Below are 15,848 nucleotides of genomic sequence, written 5' to 3'. Positions count from 1 at the left end.
TCAGAAGTCACTCCTGCCTTGGGGGACCATATGGGATGCCAGGGGATCAAACTGAGATCTGTCCTAGGTTAGCACATGCAAGGCAAATGCCCTATCACTTGTGCCTCCACTCTGGCCCCTATTTTTTTTATTTCAAATATAATTTTTTTAAGCACAACGATTACAAACATGTTTGTTTTGGGGTTTCAGTCATAAAGAGAACTACCTCCTTCACCAGTGCAACATTTCCACCATCAATGCCCCCCATTTCTCTCCTCCCCCACACTCTGCCTGTATTCAAGATGGGCTTTCTACTTCTCTCACTCATTACCATTGTCATGATAGTTGTTAGTGTAGTCAGGAATTACAAATATTTTGCTTATTTATTTACTTTTAGATAATATCTTTATTTATTTCAGTCATCAAAAGATGACTACTTTCACCAGTACAGCATTCCCTCCACCAATACTCCCCAAAAGTATTTTACTATATGTGATACTTCATATCATTACAGGGGGGTTTGAATTTCCTCCTTTTTGTGTTAGGATTTTGCATATTGCATGTGATTTACATTAGTACAAAATATAACTTTTTATAAATTAATTTTTAGGAAATATAATTTCGGCTAGAACTGGATGGCTTTCTATGGAGATGGTTTAGATATTAAATGTAGAGAAATATCAACTCATTAAGAGTTATTATTGATCCTGGTTTTCTAACAGGAAAGCAAAATATAAAAATAGCAGGAGATACTGCTTACTGTTATAAGAGATAATGATTCACTTCAGGCTTTGAGTTTGATCCCTTACTATCAAATGCAAACAAGATATGTAAAGCATCGTATCTCTAGTATTTTCATCTCTGAAATGAGGTAAGTATACAATTCAGGAGCATTATCAACCTTTACCATACAGTGGCCCTCTTCTGATCTAGTTTCTTTTCTGTGGTCCCCTACTTTTGCTAGTTGGCTTATAGTCTAGAGTTGTGGATCCTGTTTACTCAAATTTTACCTGTTCCTCCCTTGGAATATCATGGTGGTCCATTGGGGTCATATGCCTCCCAATTGAGAAATGCTACCTTATGTGGCTATTAACAAGTAAGTCATATTACAAGGATTTTTTTTTTTTTTGATCACAACCAGTAGTGCTCAGGGCTTACTCCTGACTGTATTCATAGATAGATCACTCCTGGGCTCAGGGTGCTGGAGCTCGAACTCAGGGCCAGTCTTGTGTAAGGCTAGAGTCCAACTTACCAGACTATCTCTCGAGTCTTGAGTTTTTTTTTTTTTTGTTTGTTTTTGTTTTTGGTTTTTTGGGCCACACCCTGTGACGCTCAGGGGTTACTCCTGGCTATGCGCTCAGAAGTTGCTCCTGGCTTCTTGGGGGACCATATGGGACGCCGGGGGATCGAACCGCGGTCTGCCCTAGGCTAGCGCAGGTAAGGCAGGCACCTTACCTCCAGTGCCACCGCCCGGCCCCGAGTCTTGAGTTTTAAAGTGTTTATTCTGATGCCAAGTACATTATAAGTGTTCACTATGTGTCATGTCTTATTATTCTTATTATGAATAAACTGAACAGCCTTGGCCTTAATGTTGACATTTTCTGAAGATATGCAAACTGATTTTTCAGTACACACAAATGGAGAGCACTAGAAATTCATGCATTTTTTTCCCTGTTCTCTAGCAATAATTAGAAATGACAAAATGATTAGGAGGTTAGAGAACATAATTAACCTCTCTGATTTCCTGTACTCTCCTCTTAAAGAGAAGGGGTGGAATTGGAAGACCATTCCTCCTTGTTATAAAATGTTACATTTATAAGATATATTTTTACTTTGGGAATTTTTATTTGGAATAAAATGACTTATTATACAATTCACCTTTAAAAAAATAAATGGAAATTTATTCCTTCCTTCAATTTACTGTCCAAAATATTACCCAAGAACACAAGAAAAAACTGGTATCTGGCCAATTGTCTTTACATTCCAAATACAAAGCCTGAATTAGATTCTAATGTTTTGAATCTATTTTATTTTGGAAAAATCAAAATATTTGTTGTTTCTGAGCCACACCTGGTGATACTCAGGGTTTACTCCTGGCTCCGGGAACCATATGGGATGCTGAGGTTCTAAACCAGGTTGGCAGTGTACTCATTGTACTACAGGGGTCTCAAACTCGTGGCCCATGGACCGTGTGTGGCCCTACCCTAGAGGAAACTTTTTTTTTATTTTGTTTTGTTTTAGTTGTTTGGGTCACACCCTTAATGTTCAAGGCTTACTACTGACTTTGTACTCAAGGATTACCCCGACTTTGCCTCCTGAGGCCCTCAGGTAAATTGAGTTTGAGACCCCTGCAAGCCCCAAATAAAATTATTTGGTCTTGGAAATGGAATACCTAATGAAGAAGGCTAAGAAAATAATCTGACTCATTAAAGTGCATAAGAGCTAAATTTGTGACGGAAAACACAGACTGTAACTTACTAAATGGAAGAGTAATTTTTTGTTTTATAATTGATAAACCCTGGCTGTCCAGAGCTAACCAATTATAGCACCTTTTCATCTAAATTATTACTCCTCCCTTTTCCTCCTTCTCAAAACTTACCTGGCCAATAATTTATTCCCCTTTAGGGTCTTGCTTCTAGTTGCTATGGTAACAGCTAGCTATTCTGAACTTAATGAGCCATGTCTGCCTTCTCAAGCAAAGGAGATTTCTGGGCAAGGCCTTTTCTAGATGTGAAGTGTCATTAATGGGGAATCTCAGGGAATAAAGTCTAGTATTTTGAAACAAGAAATCCAATAACAGAAACAGAAACGGTCTTTTCTTCTAAGATGTTTGGCTAACCTGGTATATCATTCTTATTATGTGTTTTGCTCAATATCTATATCCTATCTGTTATGATAATGGTGATGAGCTCTGCTTGTTACTTATGAAGAATTCCTAAGTGTTGTGAGTACACTGGTCATAACACTCACACTCCTCTTTTTATTGGTCTCTCATTAATACAGAAAGAAAGGACACTGAAATAAAATAAATGAATAAAACATGTTAACAAAACATCTGTAAGTGTAATATTTTCTTCTAAACAAAGAGGGGTCTTGTCAAATTACAGATTTCCTAGTGCTGTGCTATCTTAGAGATTAAAAAGGGTAAACAGTTCAATATAAGGAGGAATAGTAGTCTGGAATGTGGGAATGATTGAAAGATGGAGTAACCTTTGTCCAATAGTTTATAGACTCATACATTCATATCTAAGATTTCAGATGTTCATACTTCCAAATTTTCCCTTTCTCCCCAAACCTGTATCCTAGTTAATTCACACCGAAAGAGTAGAGTCACTCTATCAGCCAGTGGTGTGGGGTAGCTCAGAGATAAGACAGAGATGGTTTACAGACTGTTTGTAATAACCCAGACACACAGACTGATGTAATAACCCAGACTGATGGTAAATAGTGAATTTATTTAGGGAAATAGCCAGTGGATTCAGGCATACCTGCCATATTAGGAAACCTTTTTTATATATTTTTATTTAAACACCGTGATTACAAACATAATTGTGGTTGGGATTCAGTCATGTAAAAAACACCTCCCTTCACCAGTGCAACATTCCCATCACCAAAGTCCCAAATCTCCCTCTTCTCCACCCCACTCCTGCCTGAACACCAAACAGAATAGATACCCAACCTATAACAAGCTGTAAGATGGAGACCAGTTGCACTAGGATTCTGGGGTAAAGGAGGGATATGTGGGAGACATGCTGGGAACAGGAGTGGAGGGAGAACAACATTGGTGGTGGGAATGCCCTTTATTCATTGTCACTATGTACTGTAAATAATTCTGTGTAATGAGCTTCAGTCACAATAAAAAAATTGGAAAAAATATGAAAACAAAGTTATGATGTTTGCCTGCTGTAAGGTAACCCACATCAGATGCTTGCATAAGTCATGGCCTAAACATAAATATTGTCTTGGGAACAATGGGGTCCATTCCTGGTCTCCAACAAGTGACAAATGCTTAACATTATTCATCCTCAGTGGTATTTTACCTAAGTGAAGAGGCATTATAAAATCAATAGAATTTAAGTATAAAAGCAATAAAGAATATGGGAAAGAATTGAAGATATATGACTATATTTCAATAACCTAGAAGGAATTCCATTTGCATATCTGCCTTTGGATTAGTTATTTGACCAGTCTAAACTTTCATTTTCTCACCAATATTAGGGAGTCATAGTTATTTCTATCTCATAAAGAATGTTTGGAAGATTAAAACATATTATGCCTATAAAGTATTGAGGGACATAATAAATGTTTAATAAGTGATATTTGTCATAAATAGAGCTGTAAGAAAAGAAAAATTCAGACTTCCTGTGGTATTAAAAAGCCGTTAGTCATTTATCAAACAAATATGTACTGAAAATCTATCAGACATGGCCTTGTACTCTTCTAATTGCTAACTTGTTGAACAGTTACAGATAGACAAACTGACATTACTAAACTTATATTTTAGTAGGGGAGGTAGAGGGTAAATAATATATATTTAATTAAATAATTTCAGGCAATTGGTGTTATGAGGAAAAATAACCAGCTAAAAATAACCAGTTTTATAGTGGTGTGGACAGAGAGGCATCTTAGCAGGATAATTAGAGAAGAGACCTCTGAGGAGATTTGCACAGAATGTTAAAGAAAATAAGGGAGTGAGATATTTGAGGCTCTGTGTTCAAAAAGAATTACAAATTTCTGGAAGAGAAAAAAAGTGGGACTGGAGTGATAGCAAAGATGCCATGGTGTTTGCTTTGCATGCAGCCAACCTGGGTTAGATTTCTGTCATCCCATACAGAATCTCCCAAGCACTGCTGAGATAATTCCTGAGTGCAGAGCCAGGAGTAACTCGTCCCTGAGCATCACCAAGTGTCCCTCCACCAAAAAAAAAAAGTGCCTACCAGAGAGGCAGGCAGAGTAGAGAGGAGAGAAACTTGTGGCATTGATTGGTAAAGGGATGTGGACATTGGTGAAGGAATAGGTGCATAGAAATTCAATCATGAATAACTTTGTAGTTTGTGTTTTATTTTGTATTTAATTAAAAATTATCTGTCTTCTGTTGAATTGTTTATTTTCCTTTAAATTGTTTATAAACTTTAAATTTATATCAACATTAACTAGAGGTAAAATTAATCTTGAATCTAAGCGTGAGGCTGGCTGAATGAAGGAAACCAGAATTTTTTCTGACTTATTATTTGCCCTGTGGGGAGTTGTATGCCATGCTTTAAAAGGTTCATTATGTTCTCTCGCTACCTAATCACTGTCATTTTTCATAATAACCTATGATGTGATTATTTCTCAATGTAGAAAGTTGTTGGAAATGTTCAGCAACTTGCCCCTCAAAACTGAGGAGTAGGAATGTAATTCAAACAGATTTCACTGGCTATAAAGCTTTCAAATGAAGCAACTAAACAATGCTTTGGAACAACTTGGAAAAATCAGCTGTCTCCACCCACCACTCTCATCTATCCCTACCACATATTCAAAATCTTTAGAAACCAATAACTATGATAAGGTCATGGAAATTGTATCCCAAAGCTGCAAGGGTAAAGCTTTAGGTCATCACAAGCAAAGATTGTGATGACCTCATCTTTGAATCATCTTTAGAAATAATATGATTTTAGTTGAAAGTAGAGAACTGCTAATTTCTAGATTCATCTAGCGGCAAGTGTGGGATATAGAGACTCATTTCTATAAGATGAAATACTATCACTGCCTTCCAGCCTCACTACCTTGATCTAAAATAATTTCACAGAAGACCAGCTGTTCTGCCCTGTGGGGAGTTTTCAGATGCACTAATGATCTTTTGAATGTGTAGTTGAGTGGCAGATTGCCAATTTATGATGTGGTTTTTTTTTGGGGGGGGGCACATGTTGGAGGCATAATTATACAAAACATACAATTTTTACTGCCTAAAGAAAATAATTTAAGAAGGTCATCTTGCGAATAGCACATGTACAAAGCTGTCTTTGCTTTAACTATGCTATTACTTGATTTTATTTATTTCAGTTATGAAGTATATGATTTTATGTCCTTTATGCAGATGGGAAATTTGAGACTTGGAAATATTTTCTTAGTTACAGTTGTCATTCTGCAAGCTTATATTTTAATATGCCTGTTCAGTGATGCCCAAATCTGTGCTCTTTTAGCCGATGTCGCTCTCTTGAAATTTACCTTTAGAATCATTGACATATTCCTTAGAATAAACTTATTGATAACTGCATATCGTCCTTTCAAGATAACTTAATTTTTAAGAGCCAAATTCATTTGAATTCAAGACTGAGTCGGATGAGTATGACTACACTGCATGACGTCATCTTTTTAATTTCAACTAGAGAAAATAAGATTACTAACAGTAATGAGTGGAAAGAAAAGAGTAATATCTGGTTTTCAAAATTTTCAAACATTGTCATATTTCATTTTCACAGTGCTTCTTTGAAGTAAGTCATCATTTCAAGTTAGTGAACAAATTAACTAAAAAACCTTTCAAGTTAGTTATTTTAAAGGAATCAATTCCTTGGGCCAGAGAGATTAAGTATACAGCTAGTAATGGGTTTGCTTTGCACTCAACTAATGGTTTGATTCCCAACACCCATAGTTGTGGTTCCTGGAGCCCTAATGGAGTGACTCCTGATCACAGAGTGAGGAGTAAACCCCACACAATGGATGTAAATGTTAGATGTGGTACAAAAACAAAACAAAACAAAATAAAAACCAAAAAGGTTAGGAAGGCTGTGGGAAGTAGTAGGTGGAAAATTAGGATTTGTGTAAGGGAGAGACTAAGGTTTAAATTAGGAGAGTATGGGAGTGGTTGGGTAAATAGAATGAGAGTGGAGGTAGGGAATATGGAAATTATATATCTCAGTTCACCAAGATTTAGCCTCAGAAATAAGACTGGTGGGTGGGGGGGAGTGGGGAGAGGAAAGAAAGAATAGAGAAAACCTTCATTATCTTATGAAAGAAAAGTACTCTGGTAATAAAATATAATAAAATGTCACATAAAATTACACTTGAAACCAATTTTTCACCTCGAAAGTGGTACCAAGGCAAACTTCATTTGCCTCAGGGAGACTTACTTATTTTTCTCACTTGATTATCAGTGGAATTAACTCCAACTAAAATTTAAAATCTTTTGGTTTGAGAGTCTTAATAACCTTCCTGCTTCAAATGTGGTTGCAGCTATTGCGGAATTATGATCTACCTTTAGCCTCATTCATCACCAATAACCAATGAAGGGGAAGTAATTAATAAATGTCGAAATGTGTTTTAATTGATTCAGGCTACTCAGCTACATGAAGTAGAGAGATGCTTTTTTTCCCCCTTTGGCTAGATGTTTACTGAGAGAGCATGTAAGTGTGTGTTAAATCATGGACTTCTAAAAACTTACATAGAGAAGCATGTCCACTTCAATTTAATTAGGGAATTATTCTCAGAAATGGATTTTCAGTGACATAGCCATCTTTATTTGTGCAACTATAAAGAGAAGACTCCATTTTAGTGAGACACCTTGAATATGCTTTAAAGTGTCAGCGTATAATTAATTTAAAATACTCAACCATTAAATCATGTAATGATGCTCCGTGAGCATACATAAGCTTAATTGGGAGTAATGAAACTAAGAAAACTGAGATTCAGGGCACCATAAATAAAAGAATGATTAGTAGATCTTGCAGTATGTTTTAGATCATTAGGTAATCTTGCAAGGTTTTGTTCTTGGTTGAAATTTTATCTCTTATTTCTTTTAATAAGATAACAGAAAGGTTAGTCAGTTTCCTATTTGGAAGATCTAAAAAGATTCAGACATATGACCACATTTTTATTACCAAGTAGAGAATTTGCATGTTCACAGTCAGTGAACTTTAAGTAGATTTGTACAGTCACAGGTCACTTTAGGTAGACCATTTTACTGGAGTGGAAAGAGTCCTGAATTTAATGATACCATATTTGACAATAACTTGTTTCATCTGTAAAATGGGCAGAATAATAACTTCTTTTGTGCGGGGATCACATCCAGCAGTGCTCAGGGATTACTCCTGGCTCTGTGAAATACCCCCTGGCAGGCATAGGGGACCATATGGGATGCAGGGATCCACCATCCTTCTGTGCACAAGGCAAATGCCCTACCGCTGTGCTTTCTCTTTGGCCCCAGAATAATAACTTCTTAGCAGAGTTTTTGAAGATAAAATGAAAAATTTACAAAGTGCCTTGAGACAGTTTCTGGTATGTAGGAGGTATTTGATGGATGACATCTTTTCCCCTATGGCCCCAGTAAGTGTCCTGCAGAGGCTAAGAACAATCACTGCTATGACTAAAGACTGCCCATTGAGATAAACTTCCCAAAGAGGTAGGCTGTATTTTTCAGTCACTGAGCAAAGAAATGTGCTTGAAGTAGAGAAAGTAAGATGCATGACATGCTATCTTTTCAGTAACAATATCACAATCCACAATGACTAATAAAAGGAAAAAAAAATAGGGAAGGTGGGAGACATTATGGGAAGGAGGGAAGAAGGAAGGAGGGAGAGAGAGATAGAGAGAGAGAGAAGAAAAATGTCTGCCACAAGTAATTCATGTTGAGTCAATTGAAGAACGTATTTATAAAAAATAAAATGAAACTGAGGCAATAGAGCTCAGGTCAGATGTAAACACAGTCAAGATAATAGATAAAGAGAGACTGGAAAAAAGCCACACATGGTCATTAGTGGGAGTAACAAATTCATTTTTTGCTTTCTTATGATGATTTCAAAGTTGAGGATAGAAAGTTGAGGACACACTGATCCTGATCCGCCATTTCTCTTTTTGTGCACAACTTGCCATCCTATTTTTCTTTTTCTTTTTTTTGCCTTACTCAGCAGTATTCAGAGCGTACTCCTGGTTCTATATTCAGGAATCACTCCTTGAAGGCTAGAGATGCCATATGCTCAGAAATTATTTCTGGCAGCCTCGCTCAGGAGACCAGAAGGGGAACTCAGGATCAAATCCTGGACAGCTGTGAGCAAGGGGGAGCACCCTACCTGCTGTACTGTTGCTCTTACCCCATTCTGCCTCTTCTGAGTGAGCCCTCTGTCCTCTACACCCAGACTCTGGACAATGTTATCAGAACACAGCATTAGGTTAGGCAGGCATAACGGGTTAGCACTTGCACTTATGATAAAACCTATCGGCTGTTCTAGCAGAAACTTCCAGCCTGCCTTTTCCTTTCAATTGAATCACAAAAGAACAGTTCCTCTTCTTTCAGAATTTTTGCTATATTAATAGTGGAAAAGAGCTATTCTCTATCTTTATTTTGTAGAGTAAGTGTTTAGCCTGCATTCTGTACACTTGATACATGACACATGGATACCACTTCAGCTTATATATTATTTTTAAGTGTCCTTGATACTGAATAACCAAGGATCTATATTCTTATCCTCACTAGACACATTGGAGAAAAGCAAGATACTGAGAAGTTAATAAACTTATCTACAGCTAAAGAGTCAGAAAGTGCCATAGCTAGAAGATTTAGATAGCCAGCTCCCAAATCTTACAATTATTTAGAGACAAGGGTTTCTATTAATAAATAATGTCAGGAGGTAGACTATAGGTAACACTGATACATGTAAACTTCATAGAGAAGCTGCTGGCCTTCCAAGAGGTGATGTTGGTCTTCAACTTTGGAATCGGTAAAGCAGAGAAGAAATGTATTGTAGGTAATGTGCCATATACATGCCACAATTTTGTAGCAGAACAACCAATGGTGAGGGAATATTGACCATGAAATCTAAACATGACTGATATTGGTGCTAAAGAGTGTACATAGATGAATGAACTAAGATATATCCTTCAAGGACAGACTTTGAATACAAAGTCAAAAACTCCTTATTACATTTTTTTGTATTACTGAGCTATATCATTTTATCTAAACTCTTGAAATTGATTTTTGTTTTCAGTTTTTCAAATACAGTAACCACTAAATCTTCTCACTTTGATCCTAAAATAATACCTTTAAAAATTCAAAATGGGAAGGGAAAAGCTGATATTTTGAGATAGTATATATATATTTATATATATAATATCTATATATATTTTCTCTCTATATATATATGTATCGGAGCTATCTCACAGCAGTAGGGCATTTGCCTTGCATGCGGCCGATTCAGGATGGACAGTGGTTCGAATCACAGTGTCCCATATGTTCCCCTGAGCCAGGAGTGATTTTTGAGTGCATTGCCAGGAATAAACCCCAGAGTGTCACCGGGTATGACCCCAAAATAAAAAAACCCAATATTGTGTCATATGCGCTGTCCCCTGTCCCTGTCTAGCAATTCTCCAAGTGATCTGGAGCTCCCCGAGGCCTGCTGGATATGTCCTGATGGTCCCCAGCACTATCAAGCCATGATCACAGCATTCTGGGACCCTAAGCTCGAAACAATATGATCAGCTGATCAAATGTCACTGTGTTTTGTGTTTCTCAAAATCCCTGAGCACTGGTTGGAAGCAAATAAAATAATAGCTCAAATTCATGAAATAAAAACTAGCTTAACCAAGAAATGCACAAAATTTATGTAAGGAACATTTAGAAAAATCAATGAAGGGTATAAAATATGACTCAAATGAAAGCTGATACCTTGCTTTTGAATTTTTTAAATTGTTTATTTAAATTTTATGTTATTGAAACCATTGTGATCTACAAAGTCCTTCATAGTTGAGTTTCAGGTCTACAATGAATCAGGACCAGCCCCTTCACCAGTGTCAGCCTCCTTCACCAATAAATCCAGAGTGCATCCTGAATCCTTCTCCTCATGCCCTCCAGTATAAAAGGCCCATTTTAAGGTTAGATTGTTAAAGTTTGGATCTCTTGATTCCACTGCTGTTGTCTTTGGCTTGGATATTTAGTTCTGTCCTTTTATTTATTTATGTATTTATTTATTTATTTTGGTTTTATTTTGGGGGGGGTCACACACGGCAGCACTCAGGCACTACTCCTGACTCTATGCTCAGAAATCATTCCCAGCAGGCTTGGTGGACCATATGGGATGCTGGGATTCGAACCACTGTCCTTCTGCATGGAAGGCAAATGCACTACCGCTGTACTATCTATCCGGCCCCAAGTTCTGTCTTTTTTTTTTAACACTACCAATGCACCTGAGTCCACTTAGTTCCTGGCTCCCATCCTTTCATATTTGTGTTTCTCCACTTCCACTCAGTTTCTTTCTTTCTCCTCCATATCTTCTGGGACCAAGGGTGTCTGTTGGACATCTAGATTGATTTCAATCTTGGCTATTTATTGTACAATGTATTGCAATGAATAGTGGTGTGCATACATCCTTTTGGATCAAGTTTTTTTCTGTTCTGGGGATAGATACCAAAAAGAAGGATTGCTGAGTCATACATATGGCAGCTCAATTTTGAGTTTACTGAAAACTCCCCATATTGTTTTCCATAAGTGTTGGATCAGGCAGCATTCCTACCAGCAGTGGTTGAGAGTTCTTTTCTCATCACATCCCTGACAACAGATATTGTTCCTATTATTTTTGGTATGTGCCATCCTCACTGGTGTAGGATAATATCTCATTGTAGACTTGATTTGGATTTCCCCCAAAATAAATGATGAGTATTTTTTTCGTGTCTCTTGGCCATCTGCTGAATCTTCCTCAGAAGTGTCTGTTCTTTCCTCTTCCCATTGTTGATGGAGTTTTTAGGTACTCATTTGAGTATCCTAGTATCATTTGTATATCCTAGATATCAAACCTTTATCTGATGTGTTGAATGCAAAAATTTTCTCCCATTTAGTTAGCTGTTTTCTAATTTTAGCCAGTGTTTCTTTTGCCATACAGAAACCTTTTAGTTTGATATAGTTCCATTTATTTAGGTTTGATGCTATAAATCTTGCCATTGGCATCCTATCATCAAAGACTTCTTTGAGGTCTGAGTCTTGGAGTGTTTTGCCTATATTTTCTTCTATGAATTTTATGGATTTGGGTCTAATCTTTAATCCACTTTAAGGTCTTTAATCCACATTTAATTGACTTGTGTAAGGTATGAGACATGTATTGATCTTTAGTTTTTTACAGGTGTTTATTCAATTGTTCCAACACCATTGGTTGAAGAGACTGTCTTTATACCATTTCAAGTTCTTGGCTCCTTTGTCAAAGATTATTTGCCAATATACTTGGGTATTTGTCAGTAGATATTCTATTCTGACCCATTGGTCTGAAAGTCTGTCTATATTCCAATACTATGTTGTTTTGATAATTATGGCTTTGTAGTAGAGCTTCAAATGAGGTAATCAGATGCCTCCTAGTTTCTTGTTTTTCAATATGAATTTGGCTATCCTAGGTCTTCTATGGTTCCACACAAACTTTATAATTGATTGTTCTAAGTCCTTGAAAAATGTTGTTTGAATTTGAATAGGGATTGCATTGAATCTGCGGGGTCCTGCAAGCCCCCCGGAAGGGCCCGGCCAGCAGGAATCGGTCGGGAGGCTCACGGACGACCACACCTTTATTTAGCAGGGCTAGAAGTACAACCACACCTGTAAAAAATCTAAGAGAGGTTAATAATAATGACCTTTGGCGATCAGACCGTTCAAAGGTGTCTTTATTGGGGTCCAGCATCTCTTATATAGAGGAGGAGAAAGGGGCAGGCAAAAAGACGGTGTCAATCATACATTTTGGCGCGAAAGCCATGAGACAAAGGCAGTAAATCGTCTTCCAGAAGGGAGGGAGAAGCAGTGACAATTTTACAATCACTCCTAAGTCAGCAGCTTTCAAGGGATTGCCCTATGACCCTAAAATAGGGTCTGCAGCTCACTATCCAGAACTTTCAGCAGTTTGTGATGGGGCAAGCTTTGTTGCATTTAGCTAATAACTCAGGAATGTAAGTTAAGGGGAGACTTGGCTCCATGGTATCAGGCAGTGTCTTCCTCCCCTAGTCTGAGAAGTTACTTATTACTTGAAGGTTGCTTTCCTGTTGGTATATGGGCTTATAGCAAACAGCACTTAGCACTGAAAAAATGGCAGGGAGTTTTGCAAAAGTAGCCACTGAGTCAGTCACGGTAGCCAACATGAATCTATACAGTAGTTTAATAAGATGCTTAGTTTGATGATATTGATTTTTCCAATCCATGAACATGGAGTATTTTTCTATTTCCTTAGGTCTTCTTCAATTTCTTAAGTATTTTGAAATTTTTGTGGTTTAGGTCTCTCACCTCTCTTGTTAGGCTGATTTTGAGGTACTTGATAGTTTTGCACACAATTTTAAATAGGATAGATTATTTCTTTCTCCTCAGAGTCATTTTTTTGTATAAAGGCATGCGACATTTTTATGTATGGATTTTGTTCTGTCAACTTCACTGTATTGGTTTATTGCTTTTAGGAGTTTTCTTGTAGAATACTTAGGGTCTTCGATGTATGTCAGCATGTCTTCTGCAATTGAGATAGTTTGACTTCCTCTTTTCCAATTTGAATTCCTTTGTTTCCTTCTCTTGTCTGATTACTATTGCTAGAACTTCTATGTTGAATAAGAGTGGAGACAGTGGATATCTTGCCTAGTGCCTGACCTTAGTGGAAATGCTTTCAGTTTTTTACCATTAAGAATAATGTTGACTGCGGGCTTCTATATATAGCTGTATCTATCTTGAGGAAGGTTACTTCCACACCTATTTTGCTAAGAGTTTTAACCATGAATGGGCATTAGATTTTGTCAAATACTTTCTCTGCATCTACTGAAATGAGTATGTGGTTATGTGGTTTTAATCCTTCCTTTTACTGATGTGGTTTATGATGTTGATTGATTTGCATTTATTGAACCATCTTTACATCCCTGCTATGAAACCCCCTTGGTCTTTATGTATAATCTTTTTGATGTGTTGTTGAATTTGCTTTGCTAATATTTTATTAAGAATTTTTGCGGGGAAGGGCCCGAGTGTGGGCGTGCATTTCATGGGAAGTCAAGTCTCATCACACACCAGAGAATACACACAGGAGAGAGGCCCTATGTTTGCAAGGAGTGTGGGCGTGCATTCAGTATGAGGTCACGGCTTATCACACACCAGATAACACACACAGCAGAGAAGCCCTTTGTTTGTAAAGAGTGTGGGCATGCATTCAATCTGAGGTCAAACCTCACCAGACACCAGAAAACACACACAGGAGAGAAACCTTATGTTTGCAAGGAGTGTGGGCGTGGCTTCAGTGAGAGGTCAAGTCTCATTACACACCAGAGAACACACACAGGAGAGAAGCCTTATGGTTGCAAGGATTGTGGACGTGGCTTCAGTGATAGTTCACAGCTCATCAGACACCAGAGAACACACACAGGAGAGAGGCCCTATGTTTGCAAGGAGTGTGGGCGTGGCTTCATTGTGAGGTCAGGTCTCATTATACACCAGAGAACACACACAGGAGAGAAGCCCTATGCTTGCAAGGAGTGTGGGCATACCTTCAGTCAGAGATCAGGTCTCATTACACACCAGAGAATACACACAGGAGAGAAGCCCTATGCTTGCAAGGAGTGTGGGCATACCTTCAGTCAGAGATCAGGTCTCATCACACACCAGAGAACACACACAAGAGAGAAGCCCTATGTTTGTGGGGAGTGTGGCCATGGCTTCAGCATGAGTGCAAGTCTCATCAGACACCAGAGGACACACAGTTGAGAAGCCCCATGTTTGCAGGGAATGGGAAAGGCTTCATTCAGAGGTAACAAGGGAGAAACCTTGTGTTTGCAGATTGTGCAGTCAAAATACCAGATGACACAGGCAAGAAGCCCCATATTTGCGGGGATTATGAGCAAGGCATTATTCTGAGATCAAGCTTTATCACACCACAGGATACACCTGGGAGAAATCGTACATTTGCAGACGGGCAACACCACTGTGGCACACAAGAGAAGCCCCATGTTTGCAGATAGTGGGTGAGGTTTTGCTCAGAGGTCAAGTCTCATTACACATCAGAGGACACACAAGAAAACCCAATGTTTGGATAGTGTCAGTGAGACTATTACTGTCAGATTTCATAAATCATCACACATGACAGGACAGATATTTGAAGGCCAATGTTTGAATAAAAGATGATTGATAAAGTGACCATAAAGCATCCATAAAGAAAAAGTGCTATAAACGAAAAAAAAAAAAAAAAAGAATTTTTGCACCAATGTGGTTTTTTAAAAACTCTTAATTTGATCAGTATTCAATAGTTTAATACATATGTTTAATGTAATCATTATTAAATTATCCTCAGGATTATTATCCTTTTGAAACTACTAAACTGATGCTAAGATAATATGGAAAAGCTAGGAAACAGAAATAGACAAGCAAAGAAACAATATACTTAAGCAATGAATTAGGTTTAGTCACATTAGTTGGTAATTTTTTGGGGGGGGTGCACAACTGGCAGTATTCCATGCTTACTGCTTGATTTATGCCCAGGGATCACTCCTGAGGGATTCAAGTTCTGGTGACCATCCCAGGATGAATCTCAGGTAGGCCACAGCAAGGCATACACCCTATTTGGTATTATTCTGGTCCCTAAAGTTGCATTTCTTATTAGTGGGCAAAGCGATTGTTCAACAAATATTTCAAGAAGTAGATAAGGGAAAGTAAGAAATAAAAAGAGACACAGAAGGAAATACATAGACATATAAAATATATTTTGAAACTAGAAGGCTTGTAGGTATAATTCAAATTCAGATATAAAAACTAGCATTCTAGTTTTTGAAATAAGTATTTTAATCTAAAGGAAAAACAAAATAATCATAGATAAACATATAAGTAAAATATTTATATAAAGAATAATAAACAACAAACTTATTTTTCTACCTATTAGATGCCAATGCATCTTGGAAAAAAACTAAAA

At 37.5% G+C, this 15,848-nt stretch overlaps 1 long non-coding RNA gene across 1 annotated transcript; it reads left to right on the top strand.

Annotated features, from left to right (window-relative positions):
* The first annotated feature begins 13,941 nt into the window (after positions 1–13,941).
* LOC126033563 (uncharacterized) lies at positions 13,942–14,670 on the top strand. Its single transcript, XR_007504464.1, has 3 exons — positions 13,942–14,025; positions 14,278–14,450; positions 14,535–14,670. It is a non-coding gene; the product is annotated as an uncharacterized LOC126033563 (long non-coding RNA).
* The last annotated feature ends 1,178 nt before the right edge of the window (positions 14,671–15,848 follow it).

This window comes from Suncus etruscus, chromosome 17, assembly GCF_024139225.1.
Source record: "Suncus etruscus isolate mSunEtr1 chromosome 17, mSunEtr1.pri.cur, whole genome shotgun sequence".
Classification (NCBI taxonomy): Eukaryota; Metazoa; Chordata; class Mammalia; order Eulipotyphla; family Soricidae; genus Suncus; species Suncus etruscus.
Note: the sequence above shows the minus strand (reverse complement) of the source record. Positions and strands in the feature narration are given on the sequence as shown.